This window comes from Pezoporus flaviventris, unplaced genomic scaffold (genome assembly GCF_033815535.1).
Source record: "Pezoporus flaviventris isolate CSIRO_AGI_PZ_B2104156 unplaced genomic scaffold, CSIRO_AGI_Pfla_v1 ptg000057l, whole genome shotgun sequence".
NCBI classification, from domain to species: Eukaryota; Metazoa; Chordata; class Aves; order Psittaciformes; family Psittacidae; genus Pezoporus; species Pezoporus flaviventris.
The window spans coordinates 3,818,780-3,831,368 of record NW_026892605.1 but is presented as its reverse complement, the minus strand read 5'-3'; positions in this window follow the sequence as shown (position 1 = coordinate 3,831,368).

The window sequence follows — 12,589 nt, the reverse complement described above, 5'->3', positions numbered from 1 at the left end:
TACGGATTCAAGATGCTCGAGAATCAGTACGGGGCAGCAGTAACTCCTGTGGGTCTGAAGGGTTGTTAGCATATAAATGAAGCAAAGACCACAAGGACTATGAAAGAATTCTAAGGAAAGTTTTATCACCAATTTGAGAAAAGAAATACTGAATTAGTGGAAGAAATTCTTTTCTACAATAAATTTCCATTAAGTTTTAAACAAGACAGTTCCCTGCTTCTTCAGTCACTTATGTGACTTGTGACACTGCAAAATGTGGTAAGACTGCTTCCCTGTTCTGAATATCGACAGGAGAAATCTACTGCCCTGTAAAGTCTTTGAGTGCTAGATTAATGTCACCTACTAAAGCATGATGGATGGATGGATGGATGGATGAATGGATGGATGGATGGATGGATGGATGGATGGATGGATGGATGGATGGACGGATAGTTGGGTAGATTACACATAAATGGAAAATAATTCAGTAAGCAGATATGTATGCTTGTACATGTTACACTGGTAAGCAAAGCCAGCTGGTTATTAAAAAAAAGTTGAAATAGTGATGTAGGAAGATTTCATTATCACTGAAGGACGGGCATCTGTGAAGGCCACTAAGAGTGCTTCTGGATTACTGGTAACTGTTTGCAAAGGCTAACAGTGAGACTGTATTTTAAGTATTTCCACATCACCATCAGTGCTTCAGCATATCACTTAGAGACCATTTTTCTTCTTCAAAAGATTTTATAAGGGTTAGCTAATTCTTCCAGTGTCCTCAAACCTGGAAATGGATGTGTGAATTTGTTCAGGCAGAAGAGAAAGATTTTCTGAGTTGCAGGTCACTAAAAAAAACCTTCAACATAACTGACAGAAATGGCATGACCTTTAATTTTTATTTTTTTTTTCCAAAGTAGGTGTACCTCTACGAGGAACAGACACATCTCCATACAGTCTTGAGATTGTTCTCTCCAGTCCTGAGCCAGAGAGGCAAAACAGATAATGAGGTTTACTCGAATCTCATAGTGAGGGGGACTATGTCCTAGAAGGATATGGGAATTAAGATGTGGTCTCATTCACAGAATTTCTTTTCTGGCTACTTCTAAGTAACTGCTCATTATTAATTCTTGTAGATTCCCCTCTGAGACTGGTATCCTTCTGCAACATCTCCCCACCTGTCATTTGCAGAGCCTACGTCTTTGCTTCAGGGGAAACATTCAGCATCATTACTCCGAGCACAACAGATATGAAATTACTTTTCTGTATGCAACTCCAAATCACAGGCTTGGTCTTAGAGCTGGGCTAGTGGTCTTGGTTATTTTTTTTATTGCCTCCCTATTTCCTGTCCTAGAATAAAAGTAGACTAAGAGATGGTTTTACGTTCTGTGGTTGCACATTTCTTCTGTTCTGATTTAGAACAGAAACGTGTTATAATAGCACTACAGCTCCCAATAACACTACAACCATTTCTACAGATACCGCCTCCACTACTATTGATAATACTAAATATGAAAGATCTGAAAATATAGTCATAAATATATACCCCTTTTCTCAGTTTCCTCAATCCAGCTCTCTCTGGAGCAAGTCACATATTGACATAACAGGAGGAAGCAGGAGGAAATGTGTGTTTGAAAGGTAAGATACAGTTACAGAGGAGTAAAGTAATGAATAGTCTATATTACCACAGTAGCTTTGCAATACCTATAACACACCTACCAGCATATTTGCTTTCTTGAATCTTTTTGAACTGTAGCAGCAATTGTCATATATAGTGCCGGACTGCTTAACGGTGTACCAGTCCATCCCTTTTGTGAAGTGAGGTTCTTCTATTGCATCTAGAATGTCAGCTGTGTGCTGACATAAAATAGCTGCAATGATAAATACATGGTCCCGATGCTGTTCTTTGAATTGTCACAGTTCAGTCAGGTCTAGTGTTCTATGTTTCAAAAAACAGATTTCGTGTTGTGCTTCCAAGCAGGCAGGATGTGAATACATGTATTTAAGCATAGCACTACAGCTGTCTGCTGTTCTCTGGTACCACGGTTTCAGGACTAATGTGGGAAAGTTATGGTGTTGCCTTGGGCCATCCATGCCAGGGTTCCTGCTGGAAGGCATGTCCTCTAGCCAGAGCCATGACCAGACCCCTGCTCTTGGTGCCGCACTCCCATGTGTTTTGGAAGCTGGAGTGAACCTAATTTTCCATGCAGTTAAAGGAAACTGAAAGCCCTGTGAAAATACAGCCTTTTATTTAACTGCTTAGATATTTTACTTATGGTAATTAAATATGCTTAAATTAAGACAGTTAGATGCTTTACTTTAAATGTCTACTTAAAAAAACGACTAAAACTAGAAGAAAATTAAGACTTTTTTTCATCATTCTATCACAGGTCAAGGGTTGTAAAATTCAATGTGTTCATCTATTTCAAGTTAAAATCTTCTGAGATCTCAAATTCTGATACATATTGAGTATTTCGTCATCAACACTTGCTGTTCTTGAAGCAGCAACAGCTGTCCAAAAATATCCTAGTTCTTTCCAAGAGTATATCACTTCATAATTTCATAAAAGATTCTTGACACAACATGCAAATAAATTGATGCAGCAGTGGAAAACTATTTAAACATGTTATTAACACTTTACACTTCAGATTAACTGACTAAACTATACTTCTTTGTTCCCTTCTCAGAAGGGTCTCCTTGTCACAGGAGTCACTTTATATCGTTTTAGAAATCACTCTAAAATGGGCAGTTTAACTTTCTTGCTACAAGTTTACCAAATCCTTCAGAATCATTCAGAAATTTTGGGTAAAAAAAAAACACCAATGACAACAACAAAAAAAACGCACACACACACACATACCAAAAAAAAACAAAACCGAAGCCAACCAAACAAACAAACAAAAAAACACACCCTCCCTCAAAAACAAAATAAAAACCAACCCCACCCAGAACACATGTAGTGTTTCACTTTTCAGGACGCAGAAAGCAATTGTGATGTCCAAATCAGTGAAAAGGGTACAAGAAAAATTACCAGATACGATCAAAACAGTTTGACTCTTGACTGTAATGTCTGAAAAGTATATCATAAATATAAAAAAAGCACTTTGTAGTCACTTATCAGAAACATAAATCACTTGGAAATAAAGGATAAACAAAGGTTGCTTCTTACGTGTGCTCATTAAAATACATGTGTGTATATATATATGAATACACATAGAAGTAAAGCAACCTTTAGAACTAAATAAAATATTTGTCTGGGTACAGCTCTAGGTAGCAACAGAAAATCATTACATATCATATATATGTAAAAGTGCTGGCGACTTTTAAGTAGACCAAAAGTACTATTTTGCTTTGGAATTCAGCCAGCAAAATGGAGTTAGCTACTTTTCTCTCAGACCTAAACAACCATGTATAAAGATGTCTCTGTGGTAAAACAGAAAGCTACACTGAAGGTTTGATGCTAAGGCATACCACTTCCAGTAAGTATGGATCAGGAAGATAGGTCACATTTTACTGTCTCTTTGAACTCTGTTTAGGTTTATTTTTGTCTTATTGACACCATTTTGTTGCTGTACAAAAACAAGCAAACAAAAAATCCTATTAGTGACAGCGTGTTGTTTCTTATTGCATATTTGTAACTGTCTTTGGTGGTAAGTGATAGGCTCTAATCCAGGACTTTAGTAGGGTGTACAGAGCCCAGAAATCAAAAACTAAATGTGAAATTTCAGACACAGCGTTATGTTATTTGCAAGTTGAGACTCTTGAGTCTTGGAGGGAACAAATTTTGTAAAATGGAAAGTATTATTTTTACATTACAAAGAAAATATGGTTTTGTTGGCATCACTGCTGCACTTTGTCATTTTGCGAAAAGACAGTTTCCTCTTTTCAAATACTTTTGGGTTACACTTAAAATTTTACTGGGTGAGACAGAAAGAAATAATACTGGGCGTAAAATTGCATCATGTCACATGGTGACCTTCACGTCGCACATCCTTCCAGTCAGTGATATGTCATGATCCTTTCCCACCCCGACATCTGCTCTAACTTCAGAAGATGAAAGCAATCAGGCTTCTGAGAATTGCTCTGTCTCCTCAGAAAAAGATATAGTAAATAACATTTTCCATTTCCACATATACGACTATTTCCACAGAAGGACAAGTAGGTTGTGCTTTTCTGATCAGAAATCCTACTGGTTTGCAATCTGTGCTCCCCTTCTCATGTGATGCACACCTCCATCTTTGGATACCTCACATCAAAACAACAAAATACTGTGAAATGTCTCCTGCACAACAGTCTTGTATGTCTTATAATTACTCTGTGATTTTTCGTGAGGCCCAAGAAATAAATGTCTTACATGTTTTCTCCTTCTTTCCCAAAATAATTACGTAACATCTTTTTCAATACTTGTCTTAGATTCTGTTAGTAGTTGTTAATTTCAGCAGTTCAGGATCACAAGTTTTGCACCCTGATAAGAACTGAGGTTTAGAGAAATGTATGACAGAACTGTATTTTTCAGAATAGTCCTCTTTACCATTCTGCCTTCTTCAGGCCTAATCCCTGACTCTGAACTAAAACTTAAAAGTGGTAGGAATCAGGCAAGTAGAAACTGTTTCTTGGCAGGAATAAGGATTGTTTCCAGTGGCAAAGCATAGACTCATGGCATGTCTTGAAAGAATTGAGTCAGGCTTTCCTGACAGACCAGCTCCCAGGGCTCACCTCTTCTTTTCATATATTCATGCTTTATGACAAGTTCTGCCCTTGAAATTCCACACAGATGATAACTGTGACAGCTGTTTCTTCAATCTGAGATATGCACAGAAAAGCTATTTTCTAATAAATATCACTTAATCTTGCCATGAGCTCCCATTGCAATGAATGTTGCACAGTGCAGATGTTGAACATAGACACTGAAAACAAATAAAAGCTCACCTTGTATGGATTTCTGCAATTCCCTTTCTTGTGTGTGCAGTGGCTGCCCAGCAGCTGACCATTGGTTCTTAACCCCAGTAAGAAACAGTAAATCAAAAAAGTCCAGAGGAGGGCCATGAAGAGGATCTGGGGGCTGGAGCACCTCTCCTATGAAGACAGGCTGAGAGATTTGGGCTTGTTCAGTCTGGAGAAGAGAAGGCTCAGGGGAGAACTTCTAGCAGCTTCCAGTACCTAAAGGGACCTACAGGAAATATGGAGAGGGACTTTTTACAAAGGCATACAGAAATAGGACAAAGCAGAATGGCTTTAAACTGAGAGGAGATTTAGATTAAATATTAGGAAGAAGTTCTTCACTATGAGGGTGGTGAAGCACTATAACAAGTTGCCCAGAGAAGCCGTGGATGCCCTGTCCCTGGCAGTGTTGGATGGGGCTTGAGCAACCTGGTCTAGTGGAAGGTGTCTCAAGGTTGAAACTCAATGATCTGTAAGGTCCTTCCAACCCAAACTATTGTATGATTCTATGAAATTTATCATTTCTAGGTGTGCCCACACCAAAAAGCTGTTTGTGATACATCGTTACTCAAGGTCAAGCAGAGCAGTCTTTGGTTACCTCTCTGTTTGTCTCTGAACAGAGTAACACTTGTACAACACTCAGATAATTAGTCCATTTTTACTGCAGAGACAGTGGTTGCGCGTAAAGCAGGTTGCTACTTTAGTCATGTTACGGCCAACAAGAGCTTTGCTTTTTCTTTCAAAAGAGAAAAAAATATCTCTATGCATCCACAGCAACACTTTTTGTGTATACAATTGTAAATGTTCCCAGCTGCTTGAAAAACAAAGAGGGTAAGGAAAAGAAAAGGAAATAGAAAAGGAAAAACAGGAAAAAAAAAGAGGGATGCTCAATGGAGCCAGCTTCTATCACTGGGTCTCGACACTGCCTTAGTCATGCCTGGTAGCAAGCAGTAGAAAGGGAATGGGAAACAGATTTAGACTTTTCCCAAGTTTAAATTTTTCATTTCAGAAAATCTGTATTTTTTTTAGGCTGACTGCAATAACTATTGCTGGACTAAGGAATCTGGACTCTGGTGCAAAGCCCCTTGGACCCTGCTCAGGTTCCTCTGACAGTCCATGGGGTTTGGATAAGACCCTCATATGCTGCATGTGTAAAAGCCATTGTTGTTTTGCATCTTGTTGTTTTCCTACTTAGCACTGAATTTTCTGAAATAAAGGATTAAAGATTAGGAATAATGCTGAGGAAAAATGAATTATGCAGATGACAAGGGCTGTAAATTGTGTCAGTGTGTGCTGGAAAGCTTCTCACAGCTCTCACATAAGCTACAGAGATGCAGCCTGCATCTCCAGAAAGCAGACATTCCCTGCCACAATCTTAAAAAGAGGCACTTATCAAGCTATGCATTGTTCAATCACACAAATACATCTCTTTTTTTCTTAGTTTCCAGAAAGATATTTTGCTCATGCTGTATTAGAATGACAATGGCATCTAAGGCATCAAGGCTAAGCCTACAGCAGACTGATGAGCATCTTATCTGGATGTGGCATACAAGTATAGCCATAGTACAAAGCACCACTTTATCTTTGTATATCCCCTGGGTGTTTGCTGTAATCATCCAGAAATACTATTTTCAACAGTAAAAAGTAGAAGAATCACTTCTAGATTGGAATGTTACATTAAAAAAAAACCCATCTATTAAGTCATTTCTTGTATGTGTTCTACATTTTCTACACATACACACATGGATGCAGGCACAGGCATACACACCAGACATTGAACAATGTGTTTGATATTTAATCTGAATGCAGCTGTATAGATATATATTTGGTCTATCTCTGGATTTTTCATTAAAAATATGTGGTTAACAGCATCCAACTTGATTTGCATGTGTGTGTGTCTGATTTGTTCACTGCTATGTCTCCTGTGTCCTACATCTTAATCACATCCAAGCACCCGCCCCATTACATTACCAGAAGGGAAGTGATGGACATCCCTTGACTCTCTTCATGACCCCCTGATAATCCTGTTTCACACACAGGCTCCCTGCTGTATGAAACACAAAAGCTGCCACTGTAGTTCTTTACTTCCAGTCGATATTCTGACAGACTTGATCTAGCAAATTAGTATGCTGTGGTAGGGGCACGACAAAAGACCCTTTTGACACACTCTGAATCAATACAAAGGCCAACAGAGAGCCATTTCACCGTAGTTCTGTTATTTTTCCCCTTTTGATGACCCTTCTTCTTCTTCTTTTTTTTTTTTTTTTAGCTTACATGACCTTGTCAGATTTAAAAACATTATGTTAGAAAAGTCATCCTTGCTCAGGAGAAAAATCTAAACATGCAGAAATGCAAGAATACCAATGTAAAATTAAAATACAGCTGGATCATAGGAGTAGAGATTTTCTTGTGTGAATTTGTTTGTCCTTCACACTTCTGAAATCCATACATGCTTCAAATGTCAGAGTATAGAACTACAAAGATTGTTCTGGCCATAAATGCTGTGTTACATCTGAATATTATTTTTCTTTCTTTTCAAAAAAATGAATTCATCAAAGAGTATTAAAAATGTATGCCTTAGTCATATTTCTTGGTATGAAGGATCTTGTAGTAGCATCATGTATTTTACAATTCAAAAATTGTAGTCACATTTACTTAATCTCTAAGTGCTTATGCAGTGAAATTTAACTGAATCTATGCTAATATTGATCATACTATGCAAAGAAACATACTTTTCATCATGTACTATATATTAAAAAATCTATAAAGAACAACTTAATTTGTATCTGAAAGTTTATCTGCAGACATTACACTTGTTCAAAATTATGATTTATTCACAGACAAACTAGTGATTTCATTGACTTGCATCTCTAAGCAATATTAGTGTATGTATTTCTCTGCCTTTACAAGAATTACTAATTTGTTCAGAGCCACAGTCATTTTAATTAGGTTTACACCTTTGCCAATTTAACTGGGTTTGTGTTGGCCAAATCTGTGTAATATATTTGCATTTTAGTCTTTAAGAAATACACATAAATGAGGATGACAACTATTTATCATACAATAGATACTTATGTGTTACCATATCCAGGTACACATAGACATTACAGCTTTGCCTTTAAAAGGTGTAATTATGTCATAATAAGGCCTAATTCTTGTAATTTACATTCTTTCATGTTGTTCTTAAAGAATGATCTGTGCTCTTAAATGAAAAACAAGCACTTAGATAATCTTTATTTTCTTTCTTATACTAAAAAATCCTACCCAAACTCACTTTCTAAATCTAATCTTGAATTTTAAGTTTTCAAGCTGAAAGAAAACTTAAGTCAATAAAAAATGAGACATTCTCAGCTTTAGAAAGTACTTTACTTTAACTCACAAAGAAGCATTTTCCAAAAATACAGGTGCACAAATTACTCCTAGTATTTGCTGTACAGTATGTACATTTGACCTCTGCTGCACTTTGGCATTTTTCAACAACAATTTCTCAAATAGAACTACTATATAGACACAAGGGATAAAGCATATTGTGTAAGAAATTCAGGCCACTTCAGACATCTCAACTTGAGAACAGAGGGAAAATTACGCTAGCTGTTCCAATTCCTCTAGCAGTTTTATCTAGCCTAAGATTACCAGACTAAACTCCCTCTCTCCCAAAAGCCCCCAAAGCACAGTGTAACCTACTCAGCTACCAGCAACCAGTGGCCTACAAAAGAACTTTTGCTATTTACACCAACTTTTATCCACACTGAGAGAACATTTTATAAGGAAATATATTTTGCTGAGACAGAACACTCTGTCCTGACATAAGTATAATGCATATTCGTATGAAGCTAGAGCTACACTTAATCTTACCATGGTATCCATATTCACAGGATCTCTATGAAGTCCATATTTGCAGAGCAATATGTTGCATTGAAACTCCAAGCCATTAAAAGAGAATACTGTTAATATTTACAGCACTTCTCTGACATATATAAATATTCTCACTTCTAGGAAAAAAAAAAAGACTATAGTATATGGCAACAATTTTAAAAGAGGATTGGCTAGCAGCTGCAACATGACTTCATATCAGGAGCAGCAATGGATGTATCTTGCCAATGGCACCTTCTTTTATGTGTCAGCTGCACATTCTGTTCTCCCATTTAAAAATCAATCAAAATAAATATGATAATCCTAAAGTTGGGTATACCAAATGTTGCATGACATATATGTGCCTCAAATCAAACACCTTTAGAGGGAAAAATTATGTATTAGTTATAAAAACCTTGTTTTACAAGTTCATCTACTTTTTTCAGCCCAAGCAAAATGTGGGTTTATGGACAGCTCAACTCTGAGACTTGCATCAGGTAGCAGGGCTGGAGACTGCCAGGATCTGGAAGGAGAGAATGAAGAAAAGCAAAAGGAGGAGAAAGGGTTGCCCTGGCATTGCTTCATCCCAGTCAGGCATGTTGGTGCACACTTTATTCTATAAAACTAATAAGGGACTGGTTACCACCACTCCCTTTCCTCACTGCTTAACCTTCCTCCACACAATTTGCCTCTACTGGGGTATTCTCTCAGAGAAACTGGTGCTACGCTGATTTCCAGATTTACTATTTCAGATTCATCCTTTAGGCATCTTTATTTCTCACCATTACTGGTGTCAACCTGCACTCTTAATGTGCTAAAACTATGCAGTTGTCGGGACATTGCCCTATATGTGTCCTATGCTTGTGCATCCTCATGAACTCATTTGCCCACTAAACACTACTGTATGGACATTTTTATTTAGCTGTGACTTTTTTTACCACTAAAAAAAACCCAGCCTTTACCTCTGCTTTTGGTAAATGCTAGCACTTCAAACTCTGCCTCCTTCTTCAGGTAGGACAGTGTTGTATGTTCTGCCTATAAAGTGAGACCAAGTGCCCTATCACCCAGAGGACTAAGCCAAAAATCCCTGTGACTCCTGCTCAGTTCTCTCTTTCCGAGATGCAGAGGAGTGAGCTTTTCCTCAGTAAATCAGGTGGGCTGGACATGTCAGGAGCAAGTCTTGCATTTTCTGACAAGCTTTTTTAAGAAAAAGTATGCAATAATGCAAAGGAGACAACATTATGCTCTTGGAGAAGAAGCAACATCTCGACAATCAGTACATCTCGTGGTTTTAAAGACTACATTAACAGTTTCTGTTTGTGCTAAGTACTTGCTATGTTGCGTGTGCAAATTTATCAATGCTTATTTCATTTTTTACAAATGCCTGGAATTCTTCATAATTGCATAAAGTGCAATTATTAGATCCACACAGTAAAGAAGGGTGCAACAATACTAGTAACTTAAGCATGTCCAGAACCTTCTGCAACTGACACCACTGACACAGAATTGGAGCCTCTGCAGTGTTCAGTCCTATTATTCAACAAAACAGAAAGGTAACATCCAGACTGTCTTCTGGGAAAGCTGTCTGGTCATTGCTTCTGTGTCAGAGAATTGCTTTTTGTTGCCATGGGTCAGAGGTATAGAAGGGACTGTTGTAACACATTACACAGCTCTTGTGCTGATGAGTTCCTGTGCCTATGTGTATAGCTAGGCACTGTTTAGGGGTGTAGGTATCATCGGCTGCTCCCATAACTCAATAGATCCTAGTCTTTTCCACTTCAAATAATGCTTCCCAGGTGGCCCTCCTTGTCTATTCCTCCATGTTTCAGAATAAAAAAGAGGAAATCTGCCTGGTTAAAAACACACTGAAATTTAACAGTATATTCACATCTCAGTAGCTTCACTCACTTCAGGACAGTCAGTTCTGATTTGTGTTTGCTTGAAATCAGAATCTGCCCACTATGCATTGACTAATACCTACCACATGAACATCAATTTTTAACTACTGCAAAGCAAACTGTAGACGATTTTGGAGTTTGTCTTCTCTTAGACTAGTCACTGACCTCAGACAGAGCTTCATCAAAACAAAGGTGGAGGCATTTAACCTGGAAACAGGGAAACTTTTTATTTCATATACTAGGCGATGTGGCATGCTACTTACCCATACATGTATTTCCAAATTAGTCTTATATATTTGTGTTTAGTGCTTGTCTCATCTATTATGCTATTACTGCAATTATCTGTATCTTTATGTTACACTCCTATCTACCTCTCCTAAGCACATCAGTTTACCTATAGCACCCTGCCTGCAAAAGAGGAAATCATTCCAGCTTAAATCTTTCACTTCTTGCAAGACTTTCTTTTACAGCTTCAGTAAATGTATCATGATGTTTATTTTATTCTCATCCAAGAATTTCAAGCAACTGACACAGTATGTAGTCAGCTAAATGTCAGCTTCTATTAATAGGAGCATGTAAACATAATCCAATATTTAAAAAACAAACACTAAGGAACTGGTGCCTTGCTGTATCTCTAGAATCAGCTCTTCAGCTGGTATGAATCCACATGGCAGAAGTGCTAAACCATGGCACATGATGCGTGCATGTATGAGGATTGCAGAATTCAGTTTTCTAATTAACAGTGAACCAGTGTTCTTCACTAGAGGACGCAGATGAAAGCCTCAGGCTGGCCAGATGAAAGCAGGAAGATATATGGGCAGAGAGTCTTGAAAAAGATAAAGCATTTAGCCCCTTCTGCCTATCACTGGGTGTGAGATTTAGGTAGGGTGAAAGGATGAAATAGAATGACATATAGGAAAGAAAGGGAAGACAACAGTGATGATTTCTTCATAGTATTCTCATGGATTCTTGGCTGGGTTTTTATAACTTATGCTCTGTTTCTCTTCTTGCCATTATCTAACTGTACCAGACCACAGTACACACAGTACTGTAACATGTGAGACTGTTTCTGACATTATTGCTCTAACCTATAATAAAATGAGAAAAACTCTCCTGGCACATTATGGAGAAACCTTTCAGTTCTACCAGGAAATTACAGGAGTCAACACAAATTTCCTCCCTAAACTGAATAAAAGCCATAAGCACTAGGCTGGCTGAATTTACATTGATCTGTACTGCCACTCTGCCAAGCTGCAGACCACAGGACACTAAGGAGCAATCCCAGTGGCTCACCTCCCACTACTGGACGGTCAGATTTGACAGAGTCTGAGGGGGACATCAAGGAAAAAGCTTTGTGTGGACAAAGGTGGGGAAGAAAACTGCAAACCCAAAGATGAATGCAAAACTTATTTTTCTGATCAAATTAAATATTTTTTAAAGGATAATTTCATTAAACACTTAAGATACCTCCGCCTTCATAATATCTTCCTCTCAATTGCTAGCTACCCTGCCTGCAACATCATGTCCCTCCAATAAAATGAAAACAAATATGCCAAAGGCTTCATATTCTTTATATCTTTAAGGGTAAGAAAAGAGATAGAAATCAAAGATTTGCTTCTATGGTCTCGAAAACTGAAGGAAAAAATAAATAAATAACCCCAAGACTCATTTCAAGGAAAACAAACAAATCAACATTTCTTTCAAGTCACCTTTAAAACTTCAGGCTGCCTTTTATACTGAATTGTACTTATATTTGCTTACTCCTCAGATATTACAGATTTCACAAGTGACTTGTGATGCTGAATTGCTCTGACTGTTTGTACAATTCCCATGTTATTCATTGTTTGTCCGTTTGCTTTACCCAAATTGGAGAGAACACACTTCTAAAGTAGCTGTCAAAGTGTGACTCATCTGGCAAGTCCGTA